The 26,928-nt window shown below is 28.7% G+C and overlaps 1 protein-coding gene across 1 annotated transcript in view; it reads right to left on the bottom strand.

Moving 5' to 3' along the window:
* LOC113552360 overlaps positions 1-12,696 on the bottom strand; it is a 45,639-nt gene extending 32,943 nt beyond the window's left edge. The window contains exon 1 of the mRNA XM_026955221.1: positions 12,567-12,696. The gene's annotated coding sequence lies outside the window, so the exon portion shown is untranslated. The remainder of the gene's footprint in view (positions 1-12,566) is intronic.
* Positions 12,697-26,928: the final 14,232 nt, after the last annotated feature.

Below are 26,928 nucleotides of genomic sequence, written 5' to 3'. Positions count from 1 at the left end.
CTATGAACATTTTTCTAGCCTGAAAAATGGCGAACAAACGTCAATTATCTTGTATTCGATTTTGTTAGACTTGCTTACTTAATAAACTGCTATAGAATGTAGAAATTTGTGACTTTACCACAAATACATACATATATCCATATAGGTCCTATATGTTTTGTGGATATTGCAAATTTCCTAAATATTTAACAATGAATATACTTTTATACTCCAGCTATGTTATTTATAAAATAGCACGCGTAGTACGTTGATATACCATAGGTCTTTTACAATCTATTAGATTGAATATTTTATACGATTGTATACTTGGTTAACGGAGAAAATATACCGAAATATATTTTGAAAACATATATAATATAATTGAACACACCACCGTTTATAGCTCTATAGTGATATTCTAGGATTTGTCAGTAAACGTTAAATGAGCGAAAAAAATATATATAACAAACAGTTTATATTGAATTGTCTACCTTTTTTGTTTAGCTATGACGGTATATTATGTGTTTATGTCCAATGAACCGTACAATTAATAATCCACGAATAAATGTATTTTATAGGCGTACTAAGAAAAGTGGAAACGTGAAGGTTCAGTGAAAATTAAACGGTGTCGGGTGTTAAATGCTAAGTTCTGACGTCAGCACATAACATTTTAATAAATTATATTTTATAGCATGGGATATACAGAGTGATTCACCAAACATATACTCACATTAATTTTGATTATACCATTTAAGCAATGAGTGATACAAACTTTTTACCCGGCATCTCTCTAACCAAATTGTTTACTGTTATTTGAAAATATGGTCTTTAAGTATACTTAAAAATTCCAAAAAATCATAATTTAAATAAAAAGCGAAACCTCCTGAATTATTATGTTTATATAGTAAGTTACCAAGCACACATATGTTTATATATAGATCACATTGTAGATAATTGAGGGTTCTGTATTTTTAGAATTGAACATGGTATCTCGTGAATATAATATTTTAATATTTTTAAGTGATGCGAACAATACGATCACTACCATTACAGGTGTATTGCTTTGATTAGTTCTGGAGGCACACGCTAAATTTGATCGGTTCGATTTTAACGAGTTTTATTTTAAACAAACTTAAACACAGCAGAGACACGTTGTGGTGAATAAATTCTTAAGAATATATATTTTTATTAAATTCATTACTATTTATTATTAATAATTAAATATATTTGCAGTCAGAAGATAGACGTTTGATTAAAATACTGATCTGTAAAATTAATAATTATAAACGTAGTTTATCTTATAAATATGTTATTAAAATTATTAAACAATACCAAATTATAGATATATTTATTTCTTTGACTATTAGTTACAATATCACGTCGGTCACGATATAGAAAAGCGTTGAAAAAATTACCAAAAATGTAAGCCATGTATAACAGTATACATGGCTTATCATTCTTATTTCATCAGCCATTTTTCAATCAGCTAAAAACCAGATATTCAAAGTTAACTGGTGAGTTTTCCATATTTAACGAAATTTAATTTTTAAATGTGTCCGAAACGTCATCTACGGTTCCGTGGGAAAGATTAATTATAACTATTGGTAACATTCGAATGGGCGTGTGATAAGCAACTGCACACATATTATAATATATAATATTATGTATGTTAATATTTTATATTATACTAAATGTAATAATTATACTTAACCTATCGTGTTTCTCGTTATAATACGTTTGATGTATAATTTGAAGGAACGGCTATCTGCGAACAGTTATAATCTTATATCGAATTACGTTTCGCCAACAATAGCTGCATCGCGGTCCATGGCGCATAATATATCGGCTGTGCCCAACTATAATATAATATTATAATAAACCTATTATACACCGGTGCGGCAGATAATAGGGTTAAACAATAAAAATCGTGCAATTACTCGTAAATCGCAATATGCAGTTAATACGTAGAGGTACTTATAATACGATATTTAATATATAAACAGCGTATACAGATATGTAGGTACACACGACTGTTAAACATGCGTTGTAATAATATTCCGCCGGCGATTCTGTGGAGAGGAAAAAATACTCGAGTCCTATAATAACGAGAAAAGGGTACGACCGTTTTATGTGCACACAACTCAAATGACTGCGGCCTGCCACTACTTCGAAGCAAACCACCATACGTACGATATAATTATCCTTTATAATACGCACACACGTATAATATATAATATATATATAAATAAATAAAAATAGGCCTTTTTATGTACCATATGTCCATATACCAAGTCTCTAACGACAGTATTGAAAGTTACGATATTTTCAGAGTTTATCCAAATACTTCTTAGAATATCCCCACGTCGTCCATTTTTTAATTTTTTCATTTTGACGATGCATTTGAATAATTTTACGATTTTTTTTTTTCACAACGTTGTTGAGTTGTAAAAAATAATAGTATATATTATATAAATAATTGTATAATTGTATTTCAATTCAAAACTGCAGCGCACGGTCGGATCCGAGGAATTCATCAGCTATAGTACCTATAATATTTATATTACGATATCTAACAAGTATAATGACTATAACGAGTAATACCGAAGCATTCGCTACCGCCGAGGAAAATAATTGATATATTCTGTTTGTTTTTGGAAAACAATAATTTTTGAACATATAATAATAATATATATATATATATATGTAACAGCAGTACGCAGTACAGACTACGTCAATATGTTGTGTATAGACAACATGCCCGTTCACGCGCCGTACCATAAGATATATTAGGCAAGTATAGGTCTTGCACAATGCAGTTCGTGATGATCTTTATGGTTTTCCCGCTCTCTGCGTGTTGTTGTGTACAGTGAAAATGAATATTTTTTTTTGGCATTTCTAATGTATACGATACCCACAGATGGAATAATCCATACATATATAATATACAACGCGTAACGGGCTCGCGTGATCCGTCCGAGTGAAACTATCGGCACAACGGAGAATCGTGTGATTGTGTCGCCGCCGCCGCTGCCGCACGTATGGACCCACAGTGGCACACCGGATATCGTGTCGTCGATCGCCGATCGAGTATAGCATTGGCAGTGCGCGCAACGTGCAGGTGTGCGTTACTCGTACACATTGTATAGATAGTTATGGGCAGGTATAAGGTATATATATATATAATAATAGTGCGCGGAGATACCTATTTGTAGATCGACCGGCTCACGATCGCGGGATCGACGAAAACGTGAGAAATCTCGAGGCGCGCGCGACGACCGCAGCACATATTATAGGTGTACATGGCTTTTGATATAATATATTTTATAGTTATCGGCGTTACCGCGATCGGATCGAAGAAGTCATAATGCACGGTCAAATTGATTATTGTTATTATTATTACTACCCGGTTTTATCTTTATTTTTAATCAGGACGACCGAAAATATTGCAGATTATTATACACCGTTTCTGTTTGCCGAAATAAACAATACATTATTTATTGACTTGTTACTTCTCGTTCATGGCTGTCGTACAAGTATGATTACAATATATTGTTATTGTAGTTGAGTAATGTGTAAGAATATAAAGTGAAGACTTCGGAACGGGGTTTGAACGCGTCTGCACGTTGTGATAATCATGACGTAATATATTATTATATTTATATTGCCATATCCTATAATCCACACGTGTGATATACATGATGTGATAAATTGAGAATTTAACTTTTTTACGTCTCTCCCCGCGGACATGGCGCGAGTGGGCAAGTGAGCTCTGATCCGCAATAGGTGCTGTGAACCGTCGCTTATGTGGAAAAAACTCTGAAAATGTGACGAAAATCATACTTTTAAACGAGACGCAATAACCTTATTCTTTATCAAAACGCCTGCGATTTCTTTTCTCGTTTTACACTACGACTACGTTATGCATATTTTGACGGCAAACGTCGTTTTAATACGCGCGCATTTGCGATTATCGGTGATATAATATCATATTATTATTATATATTGTTTTTTATTTTTATTTTATTTTTTTTTTTTTTTTGGTTTGTGCAGTGACGGTCGAGTGGGATCGTCGCTGAAATAACCACCGCCAGTGTTATGAATGTCATTATACGCTATGCTATATTATCGTATTGTTATAACGCAGCAGGAGCACGTCGCGACCGTATAAAATGTGCGCTTTTCTCGGCGCACGATCGGTCGATTAAAACGTCGAAATCAAATAATATAATAACAATCGCGGCCAAAGGACAACCGCTTCGGTAGCGGCGGCGGTGGCGGAAATAGTAAGAGGAGAGAAAAAAAGTACGCCGATAAGGTCCCGCGTTTTTTTTTTTCTGCGTCGACTCTAAACACTAATGATTCGAACGAATAACGAATTGGGCGTACGTATTATTATAAATATTTTCCCTCGGCTACACAGCACACGCTCACACATTTCGCCGGATAAACGCTACATATTGTTCCGTTGTCAGTGTATTATTATTAGTTATATACGGATAGAGTTAAATACGTACACACGTCACACATACACACACATACGTCTATACGTATTATAGACGTACGCAATGTTTTAAACTCTCGACCGAACCGCATTGCCGTCGGGACGGACATAATATTATTATAATATGCATCGCAGCCGTACCTTTATATCAGATATTATTATAATATTATATTATACCATTTATTCTTTGCGGACGAAGAATCGCCTCCGCCCGCGTATTGTGCCGAGTCGCAAAAAAAAAAAAAAATACAAAACAATTTCACTATTTCCGCCGCCTATCGCGCGCTGTTTGCCCATCACGATTCGACGTCGTGTGCAGATTCGTTTTCGGAATACATTATATTAGGTCCGCGACACATAAAAGATCCCTAGCCATACACATCACATAGTGTATCGAAGACGACGACGACGACGACCGTGCGCTTTGTACGTATATATATATATAATATTATGCATTATTATTAAATATATATTATGATATATTATTATGATTGTGTGTAGGTACTGCGTATAACCGGACACGCGCAACGACGGCGATTGATTCGGTATTCTATCGTAACAATAATAATAATTGCGATCGCCGAAAACGGTCATGTGAAATTCTCGGTTGTGTTTGCGTTTCCGTCACTAGTTTTTCGTCGTGAAACCTGAACGCGCGTGAGTATAACGATATTATTTCTATTGCCTATTATAAGGTCGTGACAACGGGCACGCACCCTGTCCGCGGAGAGAAATAATATAGCGTAACACGAGTTTTGTGTCCCGTTGAAATCCTGCATAAATATTATGTACCTATATTGTTATTAAGTACTATGCAGCAAACGGCGGAAATGATACTGTATTTTTGGTATTCTTTTCCCACCAACTTCCGACTCTGCTCCAGACACTCGCTAATAATATATATATATATAGAAATAGTACGTAGTACTTACTGTTTATGAATTATATGATATTATAATATGTTTGTCGTAGTTACAGTTGAACTTTACAGGCCGTACAGCGTATATTGAATCCCAATCATTCTTGATCTACGTATAGTCGTATTTTGTTTTTTATTATTCAAATTTAAATATAAGTAGAGATTTCCGAAATTGCGGTATAGCTGCAAGGGTGTCATTTAATACAATGGTTTTTTTTAACGCGCGAACGCGTGCATTATTATATTATAACATATTATTTTGTAGGACATCAGGAAGTCCTTATATGCACCATGCACCCTATTTTTATTTGTATTTACATATACGTGTCGTACTCCGATGCACCCGCGGTGACCCGCAGATTAGGTTGCTGTATAAATCTATAGGTATGATATGACTTTCGAAACAAAACAGAAAGTTTGAGATGACCTACGATATGAATCCGTTCGGTTGTGTACAACGCATTTTCAAGAACGAAAGCAATGCGCGATTTACATAATTTTTAGTCACAAGCTAACAATTTTTCAACAACAATACTTGAGGTTTTAGTGCTTAGAAACTATATAGAGTGTTTCGATTTTTGACCACAAATCAGACTTAACATTGCCAATTGTACTTATACACACAACAACAGATAGATATAGTATTTTACACACACGCATAATTTTACGGTATTGCGTACATAATAATCACATAGACACATAGTCATACCTATGTGGCTATGTAATGTATGAAAAGTGAGTGGTATAAATGTTAAACGCGCAAACGTACAAAATGTGGTCTAAGTATTTATATACCTTGCGGTATAAAGTTGGGTTTTACGTACGTCCAAGAGAGTATACCAAGTAGAAAAATTATAGCCGCTTGACGATTTCCGTGATAAACATTCTAAATTCGTTTTACCTTACGCAGTACGTAATATACTGTTAGGTATACATATAATTTATTGTATAATTTATCACACAAAAATGTTTTTAAACTTGAAAATATCAGCGCAAATTGGGTACAGTTTTAATTTAAATTAACAACAAATAAAAACTACGTTTGTCTAAAAAAAGTCAAACGTTATTTTACTTTAACGTCTTCAACTACAGTGTGCCAAAGTAAAATAATATTATTAATTAATGATTTATAATAGCGATATTGTGCGTGTTATATGGTTAATGCCAATGTCGTCATCTGATACTTGTATTTGTAAATTAATGCGCAACTGTACATAAGATCAAAAATCACGAACATCGAATGGTTGCCTCAGTAACAATTTCGAAATAATTGAAATGAAATCGATTGTAATATATTATTTAGATTATGGTACTATGGCAATAAATATTATGTACTTTATGAGTTACGAATAACAGGTTATTGCTATTCACATCACTATCACCATATTATGTTAATTAGATATATTTATAATTATAAATTGTTTTATATAAGAGATGTATATACTTATAGAGATTATGTTTTAATACAAAATTAAGTTAAATTTTTTTTTTAAAGATTTTATTTAAATATGATAAATAATTGCTAAATAGACGTAATTTCGCATATTATATAAAATTAATTAATTAAATTACTTGTTAATTAATCTTCGAAATGTTTATTAAAATTTTAATCGTGACTTTTCTAGAGAGTTGTATTTAAAACAAAAGCCATATTATACTCTTATGAATGGCTATTAATTATATATATTAATGTTTATGTATAATTACATTATTAAGTAACTATAATATTTCGACTAATATACCTACATAAATATAATATTATGTTTCGTCGTTATTTTCGTTAAATTTATTATTAGCTAGTCTCATGATTTAGAAAAGCTCAATGTTTTACTGAAAGTAGATCAAATTCGCAATTAGAAAAATATATTAATAAGCTCAATGGCTCATATTGGTCCATATGAGAAATCCTAGTTGTGGTTTTAAGGCCGGATTAGACATTATTACGCGGTTTACCTTGTTCGATTCGTCTTATTGAGTGAAAAATTTCAAGAATTTTAAACCAGAAAATTACCAGATATAATAATGTGGTTTTTCTATAGGATTGAATTATTAGAAAGACCTCTTAGAAACATCCTCGTATAGTCGTATGACCCAAAGCCAAATAAAAATATAAAAATAAAAAAAAAACAATAATAGGAAATAATTTGACCGTCATGGTGATACGGTCCGGTGACGTCTTTAATAGTAAGCTAATACGGCGAGTGCATCCTCTTTCGTACTGAGTAATAGTTACGTGAAGTGCACGCGTACATATTATAATATATATTGTCGTACATATTTTAATAAATGCTATCAAATTATTAACAGTTGCAGTTTTCCCGTTTAAAATACTTAATAGATACTTAATAATATATCTACGTGCATTTCGTGCCTCGTCCATATACATAATTTATTGCCGATTATTGGATTATGTATTGTTAGGAATGTCTGCATTTCTGCAATATGTATTTAACTGTATATTGTTGTCTAGGACCGTTAAGTGCGTATGTAATCGTGAAAGTTTAGGACAATTGGCGAACCATTATGGAATAAAAGAAAAAAACAATGTGTGATTCGTTTTTGTAGTATAAAAAACACGTCAATTATTATAATAATATAAAAACAAGTTAACCACATACAATTAATAAAAAATGACGATGTGTCATTACATTTTTCATTGGATATATCGAATATGGCGCGCATAAGCAGTATAGTAAATAATAGGTAGTTATGTATAGGTACATATATGAAATAATATGTTTTCACTTCCGATATTGTTCAGAAGTAGGTAGCCAGCTGGTGTATTTTATTTGTCTATGTTTACCATAAAATATTGTAAATTCGATTAATTCTTATTTAGTTTTTTATACCTATTTGCAATATCATTTTAAGTGTTTCGATTTTTAAAATATTTATTTGATAGACACTGTGATTGACAATTAGGTTTTATGATATATTTAAGATACAAACGAATAAACGATATTATTTTACCAAAAAAAAAAAAAAATAAATAAATAAATAATTGTAATCCTACGTTATAACTATTAATCGTAATAATAAATGATATACAATTTCAAAATTTGATGATTTATCGACTTAATAGTTATGTACAATATACCAATGAGATTTGACCTGTGCAAAACGGGTATGTAGAAAACGATAAACCTTTTATCGAAAATCCAATGCTCGTGTATCGGTATGCACTATACACTAACCTAAAAATATGATGACGGTCGTTTTGGGTTTAAATAGGCGTTTTCATCCGTCTGACGTGTAAAAAATCCTTAGTCAGTCTCACAGGTAATAAATCAAATGTGCATCGTTTTCATACACGTGTAAATGTTCCTTTCGTTCGATCTTTCGGAGAAGATAGAAAAAACTTGAAATAGTCAATATATATTGTGCTTACGTAAACATTGTTTTTTTCATTTTAATGTTTTGTTGTTCTACTAATCTCTGCGAAATCGCGTTTCAGCAAGCGAAATATATCGCCACCGCATCTGTTTGTTTCTTGTATAACTTAAAAATGTATAATAATACGATATATACGTATATTAACGGTCTGATACGGTTGCAATGTGTTATGGAGTAGCTGCACTCGTAATCGTTTTCGACGCGTGACGCACTATGATGTATTATTGTAGTAAGTACGCAAAGCACGCAGATAGATATGTATGAATATGTAGGTAGAGTTGCTAAACGAAACTAACTAAGCGCGGAACCTGACCGAAAAATGTGGTTCGCGACGAAAATATAATAATATTATTATTATTCGATGTACAATGACGATAATGACGACGACAGCGACACTGTTGACGAAAGGCGTACATGATATTTAACTGCAGCCAATACGAAATACAATACAATTATATTATTAATTGTACATTAAAATAGTAAAATAAATAAATCGTGAGAATTGGCCAATTAGCTGATGACGGCGAGATCTCGAGTGCAAAAATAGTAAAACCACAAATCACAAGTTGCTTAATGGCGTTATTATACGCACCTCTCTAAACGATATTATCACAACGATTTAATACGCGTAAATACGTTTTTCTGCTGCAGCGAGTGGCGGAATTCGCGTACTTCTATATACCTATAGGCATGTATATTTATAATAAATCGCGCGCCAAAAATCGCTTATTGGGCAATATATTATATAACTATATATAATGCATATACGTGATAATGGTCACTGCCGAGAGAGATTGACGGTGTATGGCTGCTGCAGCGGTTAACCTTTACCTACCTATCTGCGTACCGCAAAACACTTAAATGTCGTTATATAGCGTTGCGCAAAAACGGCCGTAGTAGTCCGCTGGTCGTATATACTGCAACTCGTGGTGCGTTGGGAATCTCGTCAGGAATCGAGTCACCGTGTGCGCCTCGGGACAGTGATGCTGTGTACCCGCACACAACCATATCATCTCAACTTTATGCACGTCGGAATAATGTTATAGTATATATTATACCCATATACTATAGGAATTTATGAGCTGACGAGACATCTTGCTGTGAATGCGCGAGCAGCATAATGAAGGTCGTCAAACCTGGTTTCGTCGTTTCGTCTATACGCCAGAGAAACTCATTAATTAGATATTCATTTATATATATATATATAGAATACTGTTTTTACGCGTATTATAACACTGCATCGCACTTGCCGCGGACGAATACCCGAAGTAACGTTCCACCATCGTGCCGCCGAGGGTCATCGTATCGAAAACAACTCAACGCAAATTTCAAACGGACGGTTTTTCGAATAATAATATAAATAATATATATATATATAGCATCGACACATATATAACTATATCATACTATATAATAATTGACGAGAGACTAAGCACGACATAAACTGATAATGGTGTAATATTATATACGTATTATCCTATAGTAATTTATCGCATTGTTTGTATTAGAGAAAAACATCGCGCACTGTTATAATATAGGTAGGTATATAGACCTATAGAAAAAAACGCGTTTCGGGCACGAGTGATGTACGACTATGAAACATATCGCCGTGACATACGATTCGATTGTGCTGCAGAATGCAGAATTGTATTCGTTTTAGGTCAGACTAAAACCACTTGTACTTGATTATGCACCTACTAATATATTATATACTCGTAAAAAACCGGAAATCGACAGTAATATATTAATGATATGACGTTTAATATATGTTAATTTCTGTAAGCATCTCATAAATTATTTTACATGGTTATACAGTACCACCGATACCGTTATTACTTATTGGAAAATAACTAATCTTGGTATGATTGAAACATAATATACGCCATTATTTGAAAACTATAATATTGTGATTCTGTTTTCTAATTTAATATGGATCTAATTACAATACTTAGAAGATTCGGTGTATATTCTATGCGAATCGCTTATATATTTTTCAAGAGAAAACTATGGTACTCGTGTAAGAATTACTCTAGACATGGAAATTGTAGTCATGTTTATGTAAGCATTCGGTACTCTAGACATAACTGCATATATCATTTACATGATCTACCTTTATATCAACAAAAATACGTAATTGATATATTGATTAATATTTGGAATATATTGTTTTACTCGTTTCTTGTTACAATGTTATTATACTTCAAACGTAACGGCACTCGTTAGTAACACTTCGTTACGATGTAAGTATTTGCATCTTGAATTTTTTTGTTACCTAACTATAATAGATTTGAAACAATTGATGTTATTAGAATACTGTATGCGCCTTTTAAATTTGAATTATTCAATAATATTAATTAAGACTTAATATACATAGACTTGAGTCTATTGTATTTACGATAAATAAAAATTTATATTTCATATTTTTACATATAAATGTAGACCGATATTAAATTCTGTATATATTTTAGGTTTATAATAAAACAAACTATAATGCAGAACAGGTGCAGTTTATTTTATGTAGCATATGCATTTTACATTGAAATTGTGATGATCAATGTAATGTAAAACGAATAAAGAAAAATGTTTGCTATTATATTATTAAATCTTGTTTTCAATCGGAACACTGCAGATCTTTAACAATAGGTTGTAATCCCATGCGAATCTTCCTTTAAAAACGAAATAAATAATAAATTGCCGCAAAAAAACTCATGTCCACACGACGAAAGTAGCACTAATATTAAGATATTATATGTTCGCAAATGATATAAATTATAAACACATACAATTTGGCCAATAAATACCGATTTCAATAAGCTAATTTGTTAGCTATAGGGAAACATAAAATGGGATCTGCAGAACAAATTAAATGTTTGTAATATTTTATACCAACAACATGTGTTTCGTTTGCGATTGTTAGAACATATATTTAGAGCATCTATATAATATTATATTTTCGTTGCATACTATAATAGATACAGTAGAACGTTGATGGCTTTACTAATATTATAATGTAATAAAATACGTTCATAATGCTTATATAGAACCGGCCTCCACTTGTGACTTTCAGGCGAAACGACTTCCTGAATGCGTGTACCGTAAGAGGATCGTTATATTGTTATTATATGTACTACGCATATTTAACATTGAGACATACGACTTACAACATGTGATGATGAAGGCCGTTATTTAGTAAAAACACTATTTATTATTTTTAACGACAACGACCCTACAACATTGTACAATTATTACAAAAACACTAACCCCCTGTAGAGATTTAAACGCCCCGTAGGCATCGTGATTAGTGGGTTCAAACATAAACAAAGTTAGAGTGGTATGCAGTTATGAGAGGCTCGTTCGTTAATATTCAATACTAATTTTTGTAAGAATAAAATTCGAATTTTAAAAGTCGGTTACTCCCAAAAAAACATTATACAGTGGTCAGAAATCGAACGTTAAAATATTAAACATAGCTACGATTTGCTCAAGTTATGGACCATCGTATACATTACGTAAATACCACGGTAAGTCGCTTATAGAACCGGACGCAACAGGAGTAGGTATTTTCGATTCGATGGAATCTATATTATTATATCTAAAAAAGGAAAAACAATTTCCGGGAAAAATTTGATTATAACATCCCCCAAAATCGGCGATCCGTATACTTAATATACAATATGTATATTTCTACTACACGTGTATGGTTAAAAAATACACTTGTACCGTGTGAACCAAAATAAACATACTATTACATTTCAATATGAGGTAGGTACTCACCACAGTTTAAGCAGTCATCCGAGTCGCACATGTCCATGGGGTTCGGATGTGTGTGTATAGAGAAACGGAACTCACTGAACGCGCACAACAGACGACGCTTGTTACACGACCGCACAACGGAATGAACGCCGAACGGCCGCCGCCGGACGCACTTTACCTGCGGTGTTATCCTCCCCCCTACTACTACTGGTAGTCGACCGATGTTTTAATTTTTTTTTTCTATTATCATTATTCACTACACCACAAACGCTCCGTATGTCCACCACCTCTCCGCCCCCGACACCACCATTACCACTACTTTCTCCTACCCATATTATACATATGAGCCACCGTGTCGTTGACTGGAAGAGGTTGGGGGTCCCCGAATAACAGAATCACCTGCTCTTTTATTTTTTTTTTTTTTTTTTGTTACTATTTGTCTTTGTAGGAATATACCTATGCTTATTGACTTTTGACCTGTTGCTGCAGTGCACCACGCGATGAATGATTATTATTATACAACGACGATGAACACGACTCCGCCGCCGCCACTCGTTTCGTCGTTTAATCGGTAGCCACTAGGGCACTAGCCACTATAAATATATAAATACTATACTATATGGGTATTTTAATATTATTGCCGAACCTTATATGAGTGTAAATTCATTGATGGCCGCCACTGTGCCGTAGTATATACACGCGTAGGCTTATTGATATTACAGTGATAATGTGTATTATTACGGTAGGTACTTTAAGTACGCACAGCTGGTGTGTTATTTAAAAAAAAAAAAAACAGATTTCGCGCACGTCAACGATTTCCGGACGTTTTCCTCGTTATAATACCGTCTATAATATATGCCGACATACGCCTACCTCACATCGAATCTCACGTCGTCTCCAATTTAATGAGTATTGAGTATACATAACATTATTATACGACACACCAAGTGCGATTATATACATATTCCACACGAAATACACGTTTATAATTAATATAATTACACTGGATTATATTATTATAAAGTTTTACCGCTACGTTGAGTAGAAATTATCCAATCATTTCGTATGTATGACATCGAAATATTAACTACCCACTCATGTTGCAGTATGTGCAAAACTTTCATAGCACAAAAAAGAAATTCAATCTGTCTGTCTAAAATATTCGAATATAATTAGATGTAAATAATTATACAGATCAATAATACAATAATAATAAAATTATAGATGCTGTTTTATTACTTATTTTATAACAAATTGACATTTACAACTATATTATAATAATATTTGTATTTGAAAAAAAAATTAGAATTATGATTACAATACTACACAAATAAATAAATAATATATTATATATTAAAAATACAAAGTTATTATTAATTATCTTTAAAGTTCTAGTCGAATAAAAACACGATTGTGAAGTATGACTTAGCAGGTATTATACACATTTAGACATTTAGTTAGATATTAATACATCTAACAAAATAAACATTACATTTTGAATCTTTAATAATCTAAATGGAAGAATTTGATTTCTACTCGAAGCAAGCTATTTTAATACGTTCCCGTTCATTACATGCAGTACTTCAAATAAAAATGAGACTTGACGGAAGTAAATTTAAACTGCATTAATTTTCTATATTTATTATAAACATTAAAAGTTTTATTTCAACTAGACATAATACATTATGTTTTACTGACATACTGTTTGAATACATAATAATAACGCTCAGATATCAAGAAAAAATATGCTTTTAGTAAATACTAAAAATTTAACTATATAGCGCGCACAATCATTAAAAATAAAAATTAATATAATAGGACGCAATTCACCGTAACATATTATATAGTAAAAACGATTGAAATACCAATAACCGTATTCATTTTATAATATTATTAAATTAGATTAATTTATTGCTACACCAATAATAATGAGTTCGAGAATCGCTTTAAAGATACATTCTATAGGTACCTATGTATTATTATAATACATTAACTAATAAGTAATAACCAACGAAATGTTGTTTATAAAAAGAGAAAATTATTTAAGTATGTGACAAATGATTCCCCCCGAAGGCACTCCAAAAACGTCTAAGGCACCATTTAATAAGTTCTTAGATGAAAATTTTTCTTGACATTTTGAAATCAAATTAATTCGACAGATCAAACGCTATTAATTCGGGCATAGTGAAAGTAATGAGTACGATTGAACAAAATTGGACGTGCACAAATTTCAAATTAATAACTACGACAAAATCATCGTTATAATCAACTCTATGATCTATATAAAATAGTATATAATCCAACATAATATTAAATTTATTTTTCTTATTAGCAGCAAGTCCACTTGTTAAATTAACAGAGAAATCCGTATAAGTTATTTTTTATGTTTGATAATAGTAGGTATATAAAAATAATATAAGATATTATATTACCAAAACATAACATCACAATAATACGCTTCATCGAGTTTTATTATAATAAAATAGTTATTCAATTGCAAGAAATAAGAATCCTTGAAAACAAATTTATTGGTTGGTAAACTATAACCGTAAAATGTCTTAATTAGTAATTATAAACACTTCTTGGTTTGGCGAATATTAGGTACATACTAAAAAAGTAAAAAAAAAAAATCATTGACACTATTATCTTAATTACTGTTTGGGTAGTTATAATAATTTTGATTACAAAATATACTTAATAATCTATTGTTCTGTTTTTCGTATCATAATGAATATTTTCATAAATTAAACTCTCATGAATTCACAAAATTGTTATGTTTAAAAATAATACGTGGACAAACAGCCGGAAATAACGGTTATTCGGAACTATTATATTTATATAAGTCACAGATAAGTTACAACATTCAGTATACATTCATCTTTAATGAGTAGTATTGTCATACAAAAGTAATATTGTATATAGAGATTGAAAACATCAGGTTCTTTAAAAAAAAATCAAATCTTCATAAAATATCACAATACATATTTCCATGCCCGACATTCAATAATACCTATTGGTAATTATACAATCGCATAATTTAAGTTTTTTTTTAATAATAATATTATATACATTGAATTTAACGTGTTTTATATATTTTAAATTGATTTTTCGTTTTCTTCGAGCATTATTATTATAATATTATGAACTCAAGCTATACGATAGTATGCATATACCAATGTTGTCATATTTTGTTTGAATATTTTTTTAGACTAATATTCTAATATTCTTTCATGTATATATTTTACTATTATTATTTTTCAACAGTAAACATTAATAAGTTTCATTTAAACAGAATTAAAGGACAGCATGAAGTGAATTGCATTGTGTGCTAAATAATTATTATTTTAATGAGCATTGTTGTATACATTTATACATGTAAATATTTGTAAATTATACTACGTACTTGCACATGTTTGTGGCCTGACAATTGTTTAAAATTAATACTGTATTATGTATATTTCAAGAGAAGGTCTTTTATTTGTATTGAATTACAAAATTTGCATTATTTATAATCGGACGGCTTAAAAGTAATTATTCTTAACAAATTAGCTCAAATAATTTTGTGGAAAAATATTTTTTACAATTATATATTATAAAAAATTAGTCTTGAACACATATTTATTCGTTTGGTTTTAATACCCGTCTAGTCTAAAAGTTATATATTGATCGACAGACGACAATTTTGTGGGCATTTGAAAATATTTAAACGTTTTACTGTTTTGTATTGAATGAAATATTAACATTATAAACGATTATATAATTTATTATCGAAATATATTACGTACAATCTTTACTCGTATACAGTTTACTAGAGTGTACAGTGTGGACTATCAACGACTGCTTTAGGTGGTTATTTTTACAAAATATAAAAATAATCTTTTTCCTTCATTATTTTATATCTTATTTTAATTGGCATATAATATGTTTACTTATATTTTGAAAGTCTTTTGATTACTGATCAATAAATAGCATTGATAAAATAATGAATTCAATATTTCAATTCAATAACACTATTTAACATTTTTAATTTAATTTAATTTTTGGAATTCAGTATTTATTTATATATGTAGTTATTATTAATAATGATGTTGTATTAATAATTATTGTATAATATATATATATAGTAATAATATCTATTATTAATTTAATATTATCGTTATAAATGTATTAAATTCAAAATAAAATAAATGTGTTCATATACAATTACAAAACTCTCTCAAAAAATGTATTTTTTTATTTTTATATTAACAATCCTATTTTTGATAGTACAATAATAGGGTACTCGAGAGTCGAAATACTATATAGGTAACATACCAGTTGTGCAATCCATATGTTGAAATTAATATGGAAGTCTTTATAGCTTAATTTTTTTTGATTCATTGTTTACCGATTTAAAATAAATACTTTAAATTCCTTTTATATAATATGTGTGTATGTGCTTCTCAGACTATATTATATACGTTTCTTCTATACCAAACGAATCATGATATTTTTTTGTTCAACAAAACTAACCACTTTTTATGTTCCTGTTTCAACAAAACATCTTCGGGTATATCTGTAACAAATAACAATATATAAAATATTGTGTGAGTGTGTGTGTGTGTGTGCATTGTAAGTATTATTAACATTTCAAGTTGTACAAGAGCACGAAAACTAGAATCCAGTTAACCCAATCTGTAAATAACAACGTCAAAATTTTCACGATTTTTTTTTTTATATTACGCTATAATACTATTATTTTTTAATTAAAAATTACTTAATAAAAAGTAAAACTTTTAGTTAGGTCCTATAATCATGTTTAAAAAATATTTTTAATGCGTAAAATACAATCAGCAATAGGATAAAAATAGTAATTAGTTTTCACTTTAATACTGTTTTAACGTATGTATAATATAATAATATATATTATATATTAATACGTTTTTCATTGTACAATGTTATTATTATCGTTTAAAGTTGTACACAAAACTTTAATTTAAATATTCGTAAAATAATCAACATCACCTATACATCAATAATTCACTTGCTATTATATAATTTATAACATATGTGGATATAGGTATTAGTAATAGTTATTACTTTTTATGTATTACAAGTATATTATTATAGTAATAAGTATCAATATATTATTACTCGTGTAGTAGCAGTGCAATAATTTTGCAAATGTGTTGATTTAAAGTTTGAATATTTGTTTGACTATAGCCGTAGTTAGTTACCTATACTAAATACACGCGGAGTACCCACACACATCACGGGTAGTGATGGTAAAAATTTTCCTAAAATTGACCAACATAAAGGAAATATCGCTGCTATCCGTTTGCGAACAATTCAATAAACAGACTAACCAACGAATATCACGTCTATGTTTATACGTATATACCACGGTCGTTTGTAGGTACATATCTACGCTGGATCACTGGCTCGGAACTTCGCCGGATTTTGCCGACAGACGTAATTGATGCGAGCGTCCAACAATAGTTGCTGACAAATTAGTATCAGAATTCTGCGGTGGGGTTTAAGATTTATCTGCCTAGTAATACAATATGTAATTTTTATATTTAATAAAAGTCTTGTATTCTTCATAATTTCACGGTGATGAGTTTTTTTTTTATTTATTTGTTTTGTACGTTATTATTAAGGACTAAACCCCTATCATCGTTTCTCTATTAAATTTTAACAAACCATTTTTTTTATTCACTATTTTTCTTAATATTATTATTATATTTTATTGCATTATTATTATTATTTTTTAATGACGCGTATTTAAAAATTCTTAAGCTTTCTTTTTTTTCGCATCTATCCGTACAAATATCTCTATGATAATCGTACTTGAATTTGTTATAAGTATCTATGATATATTCCTCAAATCATATCTGCTTGTTTTATACCCTTATTATAACATTATATAAAACGTGATTAATATAACACCTATTCTTATGTCTGAAAGCCGATTACATGTAGTATTATTTGTTTTACCTATATATCTTACATGTATACACACAATATATCACTCATACTCGAACATCTATCATGTTACGTACCTAGTGTATAATGTTAAAAATGTATTACATAATATATAATAAGTCTTCAAATGAATATTATGAATAGTACAAATAATAATTTAATAAAATATACACTGACTGGTAATATATGAATAAACACCCGCATATTAATACTTACATAATATTAATGTATTATGTATATGTTATGTATATATTACAATAATTTTAAGACTATTGTAGACTATAGCAGAAATATGCAATACAGACAGTAAATTTTGAATTTTTATTTCCGTATATAGAACAGTGATGTACATATGGGGGGGAGGAGGATGCTAAGCGGACTATAGAAAAAAAATTAACCTCAACTTAATACATACACTTGACATGCAAACATAGACAAAAAATAAAAAGGGTATTGTTACAACAAAGAATAACACTAATAGATTAATGCAATTACAAGTCCAGTATAATGGCTAGCCAATTATTCGATATTATAATTTTTATCTGATCTATATGTTGTCATTTATTATTTTGACGTTATGGTATATTATTTACAGCGTAGGATGAGATGACTATTTTTATACAAATATAAATAACTGGTACAGACGATGGTTGGTATTCGGTAGCATTATTTGACAATAATAATAATTATGATAAGAAAAATGCAATCGCAATAAATTATATGTGTACATTAGTTATTAATAATTATATGATTTTTTTAGTATTTCAATACTCTTGGTAGGTATAATTTTTAGATAAATTGTGTGCTAGCAGTCCTAAGTCTGTAAAATGGGAAAGAAAAAGGTTTTTTTTTGTACTTATAATTAGGTTATTTTTAGGACTTAATTAGCATTAGGTATAGGTGTATAGTTAATAAACTTCCAAGTAAACTGACGTTTTGGTGTCATTTAATATTAATAATGAGAACCTAATAATGTAGTTGCGTATGTTTGTCCTTGTATATTAAATTTATGGTTGATAAATAATCAATTAATACAAGATTCTAACATTTCATATCAAATGAATATATATTTTTTTTAAATTGAAAAAACCCAAATAATTGTTACTTTATTTTACATTTTTTATATTGATCACTGCTATTAATTATTAGTAGTATTTAAATACTATGAATCTAAAAAATTATATATACGTCTGCTTTTTGAATATTTATGATAATAGTTTGTTTAAAAATCCAGATAGCTTTCAAAGTAATAATAACAAGACTGCAGGGTAGACAAAACTAAAATATAAATATAAAAAATATACCTAGCCCATTCATTATTAGAAGAATTTTGGTTACGAGATTTCGAAGAATTTTGTATTGGTATTTCAAAGAATTTGCATATCATATATTATTAAGTAGACTATCGAATTGTTTTAATAATCACTATTCAGCATAACAAATTTTTGTTTGTTTCGTGTCGTTGAGCATCATAATAACTTTATATTCGTTTTAAAAACCCATTACTATGTTGTATAATATTATATAGTATAATGATGGATCTGACAAAACGAACAGATCATTCATTTTTGGAAGTAAAAACTATTCATTTTCAACGCGTTATTATATGTGTTATACACATTTACCTACTGCATCTTGTCAATATGGAATGTTAATGATATTTTTCAAAAATTTCAAACTATAATTTTTTACTCATTTCATTAAAGATCATTAAAATTTGTAAAATAATTTTTCACTTCGCTGTATAGGTACAACTAGAGCTTGGATGTTATTTAAACTAATTTTAGCAAATGTATTAAATCTATTGAAATCGATTAACAAAATAAGACACACATAACTACGGTGGTGCATCCAAGTCATTTGACGTCCTACAAGTGTTCAAGTGCCAATGGGAATAACCAATATCCTTATAATGGAATACGTCATCATATTGGTACCACTGATTTTGTAAATACATAAGACGTAATTAGCGTAATGAAGTGTATTTGTAAATTCATGGTCGCAACGCGCAGCTATATAAAAATATTATAATAATATAATACATTGAAGTAACGAAAATAATAATAGGAAATCATCCATGGTCTATGCAACTGTCCATTTGTATAGGTATGGTACACCTACCATTTATTTTTTAATATACACATATATCACAAAGTCACTTGTATTGGGTACTAAAATAATATATGTATGCGTGTAGTAAGTTGAACGAATAAGGAAAAATACATAGAAACGCAATAACATACTAAGAATACGTCAAAATTACAACAACAAAAAAAAAAAGAAAAAACCGAATAGTATATAATATTTCTTCAGATTATTATAATAATGTCAATATAAACCACGATTACTAATGTAAAACCTAATTACACAATAATAACATTATACATTTATCTAATATTTATGATAGGTACCTAACTGTATCTCTCTTATTTTATTGTTAAATATATGAACATAGGCTATAGCGTATTCAATATAAGAACTTGTACTCAGTTATTTTTACTTATTTACGGGTACATCGAATAATTCTATACTTTAAATACGATATCTCCAGATATGACTGTTGACATGTCATTTAAGTCTGTTGAAAATGCTTTATGTTATATAGTTTACCTCTTTATGTTTTATATTCGAGTTGCATTCGTAACTCACGAGCTTTAAAAATATTTTAGCTTTACTTGAACGGAGATCATTCGATGTAAAATTTAAATTTATTTTAACAATAACTTATGGATTCTGTGTTAATAAATTACGGTTGATTAAAACTCAAAATTGCCACATCGGGCGATTAACTTTTAACTACAACCTTCTACTATAGATTTCGAGAGTATAATAATTAATAATATTTTACACCTTGTGTTTATTATACGTAAGAAATGTATATATTATATAGGTACCTACATAAATATCAGCGGCCCACTACGTAACAAAAGAAATTTTAAAAGTAAATCATAAATAATAATTTATAACTACCAGCTAAAACTTCATTAACGGCTGGAATAATGTCGGTTAAAGTTTTTCGACGACAATCAATTTACCAATCAATCATTACATGATTATAATATTTTGTATAAGTATATAAAATCAGTCACGTCCTGCACAACGCGTCGTTGTTACGTAGGTAGTATATAGGTTTATCGTATACCGGACTGCACGAATTACAGTCGATTTTCAATGTAGTATCACAATAATGTACAAAAATGTAGCATTTTCCTTTCACCAATGTCGTATGTTTTTTTAATGTCTATTAAACAAGCAAATGTTCACTTATAATAACATACTAATATTATAATAAAATATTACATTTTTTATATTGTTTATAGCCAAGCGTTCATTATTATACGCACCCAAATCGTGAAGTAATATATTATATTGTGAACCGCTCCCGTTATTATATTTTTAATAGATCAGCCGGTATTTATTATTTGAACTTTTTTTTTGAAATTAAAATATCGACAAACTATCATAACCATTACGTGTTTACCATGTTTCTCGTACAGTTTTAAAAATCGAACCCAATTTATGTTATTACTTTATTAGATAACATCATATGCGTGTATAACCATACATAGTAATTCGCCAATCATGATTTATTCCTATCCATCAATAAGTAATAACAATAAATTTAATTTAATTCGAATTTTAGGAATACTTATAACTTTATAAGTATATCTAAAAACTATAATATTTTGAGAAAGTGATACAAACTTATTTCATAATTGACCAACCTTTTTTTTTTTTTTATTATTAATTGTTATTTTTTGTTGAAAATATCGATGTATATAAAAAAAATATTTTTAAGTTATTTTACATTAAGTATTAAGGATAATAGTTCATGATATAATAATTTTGGTATATATAGAGTATAAATATGATCCTATGATATTTTTAAAATTATAGTTATAGTAATTAATATAAAGCTTTATAATTAGTAAAAATTATCTGGGTATAATAAGTACTAGACTAAATATTACACGTATATATCTTATATTTTATGTAAAAGTTTTATAAAAGACAATATAATAATTAACACAATAAATTTATTAACTCAGAATCTAAAAGTTAAACATTCGATTTAAAAGTGTCGACATTTTCAAAAAATCGTCTAATTAAAAATTTTAACTAAAAAAGGTGGTTTTTATTTAAAAAAATAATTTTCAATAACATTAGAATACACCTAAAATAGTATAAACGTATAATGATTTTAAAATATATGATATCTTAGTTTAATCAAACATTTTAATAAGCACTCAAATATATTATTAAATAGTAAAAAGGAAGTGATCATGCTTCATGAATTAACCTGAAATCGATATATTTTTTTTTGAGGTTTCATAATATTATGTTATCGTTATTTAAATATTTGCATAATTCAAAACCGGAAGATAACAAAAAAATCGTGTACAAAAATCCTAGTGGACAATCACTGACGGAAAACTGTATGTACTTGTTTAAAACCGTAGACTATTATTGCAGTATACGTATATCTAGTGGGTGGTCTCGGTTGTAAAATCAAAGACATCAAATAACTCATATCTGCACCTTTCCACTGAACGGTTTGACATAATTTGAAAAGTACACTACGGTGACCATATCATATATGCATATAGGTAAGGTACCTATCTAAGTATAATATACATCATAAAGTATTTGTTTCTTTATTTATTTATTTCCAAACGTTCTTTGAAAAGTTATTCCGTGTTCATAAGCGGTACCACGTTCTGCGATTTATTATACATACATACCTAATACGACCATTCGCTAGGAATTAATAATGGATTCTGTCAGTTATCCGGCTGATAATAATTTACATGTGCATAAATATGCAAAAATGTATAATACCTACGGTGTACATGTTATATTGATTTGTTTCATACGAATAGGTACTTTTGCGTAGGAAAAACATCCAGAGAAAGTTTTGTAACATAAAAACTCAACGGTTATCATGATGGTTTCAATCACAAACGTACAATTATGTGAACAAAAACTATCAAATACGAGTATACCTATAAAATGTAATACATTAAATTTTAATTATTAACCAAAGTTATTTCATTCGATATACGTGGCATATTTTAAGAACAAATGCAATGCAAAACATTGTATAGTAAAACCTATACTTACGAATAACAATATAAGTGATGATAATTTTATTCTATGTCGAATTAAGAACCTAAATCGATCGCTTTTAAGATAAAATAATATAGATACATCGGTGTGTTCGTGTTTAATTTTGTATTTGCGTGTTCGGTGTTGAAAAAATATTACCTTCATACAAAAAAATTAGATATATTACTATAATTTGGACACAGATGTTATGCATCTAAAATTGTTTACTTCAGTAATTTATAACATATGATGTATTATTAAACATTATTACACTTGACGTGCTGTATGATAGACAAAGTACACACATGAGTTGGACGATATTTTATCATTTTGTATTATTAGTATAGTATTTGCCGGCATTGAATTATTGTCTTATATACTCAATTCATTAAATAATTCGCGGAAACGGAACCCAAAGGTGCAAGATCAAATTTTTTTAAATCAATTTTTTTTTACATACATTGAGGTTTAATCATCAATGTTTTATAGCTGAAGCTCACGAATAACCAAGTATCTAAGCCTATTGTTTACAGATTTATCCTGTTTATCCATACTCAAATATGTTAAATCAACACAATTTATATATTAATTTGTTATTTAATATTGATCTAAATAGAACCTTTCGCGGTTCATAACGATAGTTTCATAAGTTATAACCAACGCGTTATATCCACATAACTAAATTATAAAATATACAAAAAATTACTATTTAATATAATCCATCGTGTCAACCATGCGATAATATTATAAGATAGTACAAACAGATAGATGTTTCTGCTTACGAACATTCAAATAACTATTAATGCTTATTGGGCATTGATAAAAACAACTAATTTTATTAAGTATAAAAGATACTAAAAATGTACAAAATATCCATTTTATGAATATAATTATCATTAACATATGCAAAATATTCAAAGAAGCAAAACAAAAATATACATGTTTAATAAATTGAAACAGTTTAGAAATGTATAAAATGTTTAAATAAATTAATGTACTTATATTAAACTTATGTAACTCGTTAGAAAATTGCATAGCACATTAAATTTAAAATTTAAAATTCATGGTCGAAAATTGAATAAAAATAAGTATTTTTTTATACAGTAGACGCCGCTTATAAGACTCACGGATATAAGGTTCAGTCGCTTATTAGACTCAAAATCGTCTGGAACGGTACCGACGAATCAAAATACATTAAAAGAAAATCGGTTATAAGACTCAAATTTCGTAAAATAAATAATAGAAAATAAACTATTTTAGTTATAATTTAGAAATAAATTGGTATTGAAAAATTAAATAATATTCGTGTTGGTTATTTCTAGTTTCTGTTAGTACCTTATAACGTATAATAATTTTTATCGCAGATAAAAGTTCACATTTATCGCAACAATTATCGTTATTATATTTTTGGAATATTAGAACAAAATAAAAAACAAAATAAAATAAAATTACAAATATTTTTTAAAATAAATAATAAGTACATTATAAATACATTCTTTATAATTTTTTATTAATGTATAATTTTTATAATATCTTTATATGTAATATTTACCTATTATAATTTTAGTTTTTTTTATCAGAATTATTAAATTTATTCAATAATAAGTATGTAATATGTAATATGTGTTAAAGTATTAAAATTAAAGCAAAATATGTAGTAAAATAAAATTTATAAATACGTAATTAATTTTTTTTTCCACTTCGCCTATAAGATTCATTCAGTTATAAGACTCACTTAGTGCTGGTCCCAAAGTGAGTCTTATGAGCGGCGTCTACTGTATTATTTTTCATGTATCACCTGGAAATTACAATTGATTATTAAAAACTTGAGTCTTACATAAATTTTCAAATAAAATCCACGGCTTTTCTTCAGAAAATATATTCCTAAAACGAGAAGAACTTCCTTTTACAAAATCCGTGGGTAAATTTAGGTCACGATTGCATAAGTTTTTACACTAGTTTTAAATTAACGATGTTATCAGTGTGGTATGCTTTCAGAAAACATTATCTTGTTATAATAAGATTTATCATTAAAAAAGTAACTATCTATCAGTTAAATATTAATAATAATTAGATATTATTCGAAAAGTCAAAGATAAAAATAATGAAAATGTGAATATATGTTGAATTAGGTAATAAGTTATTACTAATAAGTAATAACGTACGTTTAATGTAATACTATTTTGTTTCAATATCTATGTGTAGATTTTTAAAATACCTATGCAAAATTTTATATTTCATATCGATTCAATAGGATAAAATGCAAAATATGTTTGTCTTACCTATAATAGGACTATAGCTACTTTTTAAACTAACAAAGAAAAATATTCAAATGTAATAAATTCATATAATTCAGGGTTTTATACTTATTAGTTAAATACTTAAATATTTCACCACTGTATTATATAATATATACATTATTATTATTATAATACATAATATCATATAATTGATCACTTATCAACTTTCCTTTTTAATATTTTTATAAATGATTTACCTAATATTATTAAAAAATCTGAATTTTTTTTTCCAATGGTACTAAACTCTTAAAAATAATTAATAAAATAATCAAGATGCTACAGATTTACAAACAGATTGTAGTAACTTATAAAATCGATGTGGAAGAAATCATCTTTTATTAAATATTAAAGATTCTGCGGTTTCATTTAATCAAGAACCCAATTATTTTTAACTATTCTATTTCAAATTCTAATCTTGAACTTGTCTCTAATTTTAATGATTTCGTGATTATTTTTGATATCAAACTAAATTTTTCTTACCATACTGAATTTATTAAGAATAAATACATATTCTTGGTTTTATCAAACGCACATGTAAAGATTTTTGTGATCCTTTTGCTTTAAAAATGCATTAATTTTATCTGCTTCTTTCGAACCGCGAGTCCATGAATATCGTCCACTTATCTGGATTCATAATACGTTAAAACAAAATTAAATTATTGATTCCATACAAAATAACTTTTTGAAATGTATGTATTTTAAGTTTTAAATGCAACATACTAAGGTCAAAACATGGTTCATATGATAATATTTTAAATTACTTAAATCTTATTCTCCTTAAAAACAGACGCTTATACAGTTGCTCTCCAATTTTCTAAATAAATTAATATCTACCTTGACCAATTACCCAGAACTACTTTGTTTAATTAATTTTAAAATTAATTATTTTAAGTTTAGAAATCTTGAGCCTTTTTATTCTAATTATTCTGACAAAAATGATATGTTAAACTCCCTTGCTAATCTGTTAATGTCTGTAGGCGCAATACTTATACTTTTGATTTCAACTAGTTAAG

The sequence above is a fragment of the Rhopalosiphum maidis genome, chromosome 2, assembly GCF_003676215.2.
Source record: "Rhopalosiphum maidis isolate BTI-1 chromosome 2, ASM367621v3, whole genome shotgun sequence".
Taxonomy (NCBI): domain Eukaryota; kingdom Metazoa; phylum Arthropoda; class Insecta; order Hemiptera; family Aphididae; genus Rhopalosiphum; species Rhopalosiphum maidis.
The sequence above is the reverse complement of the archived record's forward strand: the minus strand, read 5'-3'. Positions and strand labels throughout refer to the sequence as shown.